This window comes from Portunus trituberculatus, chromosome 9 (assembly GCF_017591435.1).
Source record: "Portunus trituberculatus isolate SZX2019 chromosome 9, ASM1759143v1, whole genome shotgun sequence".
NCBI classification, from domain to species: domain Eukaryota; kingdom Metazoa; phylum Arthropoda; class Malacostraca; order Decapoda; family Portunidae; genus Portunus; species Portunus trituberculatus.
Window position 1 is genome coordinate 10,081,578 of NC_059263.1, and position 2,279 is coordinate 10,083,856.

The 2,279-nt window shown below is 38.0% G+C and overlaps 1 protein-coding gene across 2 annotated transcripts in view; it reads right to left on the bottom strand.

Moving 5' to 3' along the window:
* Positions 1 to 668: 668 nt before the first annotated feature.
* LOC123501364 (receptor expression-enhancing protein 5-like) overlaps positions 669 to 2,279 on the bottom strand; it is a 32,856-nt gene continuing 31,245 nt past the window's right edge. For both annotated transcript variants that reach the window (XM_045250168.1, XM_045250167.1), the window contains one exon: positions 669 to 1,748. The gene's annotated coding sequence lies outside the window, so the exon portion shown is untranslated. The remainder of the gene's footprint in view (positions 1,749 to 2,279) is intronic.

Here is a 2,279-nt window from a genome sequence, read left to right on the forward strand (position 1 = left end):
CACACACTATATGTAGTATTGGCACAAACATAGCCAACTATCACTGCCCAGTGTCCACAGATTTTTAGGTGACTGTCAAAACTACATAATCCAAACTCCCCAAAAGATTAAGAAAAACAGGATTGTGCAAATGATAAACTTTGTTCTTTATAACTACAAACACTCTTGAAATGGTTTAGGAAATGAAGCAACATTTTAATTACAAGGCATTGGTGTATGATGCTTCAAGTGCACTTCTTAAATGCTATATAAAAGTTAGAATTGTGATGTCACATTCTAGTTCTTGTTTGGTCTTGAGTGATGTTCCTGCTTCTGCTTCTGCTGCCACCACCAACTGCTTCTTATCTAGTGACGATGGAGACTAGTAACTAATGTGTCAAGTTTAAATCTTATCTAAATCAAGAACAAGTGAAAAATGTTTGGCTTTAAACATCCTTGGAAATTTGTGCACATAGAAGCAGAGATGTGAAGGTTGTAAAAGCATTTTCTTTTAATTTATTGACTAATCTAGTTACTTTTGAATCTTATGAATAGTACAAGTACCAACAAACAGTTCCTGTTGACAAAATATGGATTTAGAAATAAAACTTTCCTACCAAAATCTATGTTAATATTTCCATTCCCTCCTGGTGAGTTGGTCAAAGCAATCAGGGAGAAAAACAACATGCTCTTCTTGAAAAAAATTTATTTATCCCCATATTAATATAAAGGCTGTGAAAAAGAGGGCTTTTGGTTTGTGGGGAGCAGTGACGGGCACCGCTTGACTTGACTAACACGAACGACAAAACTGACTGAGTCACACAAGGAGAGCGAAGAAGAGTACTAACTGATGTAGGTCCTCCATCCTCAATATACAGACACCGGAGGAAAACACACGTAACACAAAGAAATAAAGCCTTTTCTTGCCTATCTGGATTTAGAAGAGGAGGAGTGTGTAAAGCAACAGTTTTTTATGTGACTAGACTAACTACTGTGCCAATACACTGACCTGGCCACATGATTCTGTACCTAAAGGCCGTGTTCAACTGGTGTTCCTCCTTCAACATCATATTTTGAAGTTGTGCAAGGTACGATTTCTATTTTTCTAGATATTTGCATTTGTTTAATCAATTTCTAACCTGTCATGAAATAGCAGAACACAGATATATAAATAAATGGTTAGAGAAATAGATAAATCAAATATATGAAGTTTCCAACTTGGTTACAATAAATCATCTTATTTGAAACAACATAAAACAGCATCTGAGGCATCTTTCTGGCTAACAGCTGGACAAGTATCCTACACAAAACATGCATGTCCTCCTGTCCTGAGACAAGGCAGGGAAGCTATCTGGGTTAAAACAAGATGGGGAAGAAGACATGTCATGGAGAAAGAAGATGAACAGGCCAGTGGATGGGCATTTGTGGTGTTTTTACACTTTGAGACTGCAAGATTGTAGTTGTAGCGAGAAGCAGTTGGTTACTTGGCGTGCTGCATTATGTATGAACGTAGTACGTGTGTGAGAATATGTCAAGCATGTTACTTAATTTTTATATACACAAGTGGTGGCAAGACTATATCCTTCTGGTGATTATCGTAGTTATGTGATTATCATAGTTATCAATTATTAACCGTTCTTATAGCAAAGCATACACCAGCTCTCTGCTTGCTGGTTGGCTGGCTGGCTGGTTGGCTGGGTTGAGAATGAGTGTGAGCAAGTGAGGCAGCAACTCTGTCTGTCCCACCCTCAGTGCTGTGCTACACAACTCTGCAAGACCCACAGACAAGGGTTAGAACTACCAAAGTAACTTTGTTCAAAGTCTTGGCAGAGATGCACTTACCCAAAGCAGTGTGTCACGAGTGAAATGCTTCCATTTATCAACTTGCACTTGATTTCCAGTTTTCAAATTCCTATATTACTAGGACACCACTGGTATGAGGTGACGAGGTTACTCAATTAGACAGCACTAAACTGTGAAACCAGACCAAGTTAAACAAGGAAAACATTCCCAAGACTTTGAACAGAATATGGTTAGTTGATGAAGCAAGATTATTAACTACATCCCAACTAGAAGTATAGTACATTGGTATTGAGCTTTCATAACATGACACTAGCAGTATTTCAACATTTCAACTCCCAGCTTATGAATGTCACCATGATGAAGAAATAATACTTTAGTGGGCAAGTAAGCATAACATTACAGTATTGAAAGCCAAGACATGTTCACACTTGGTAATGCCTCATTCATACTACCCACAGCAACACACTGGCATTGTACATATATCTATTGCAGATATG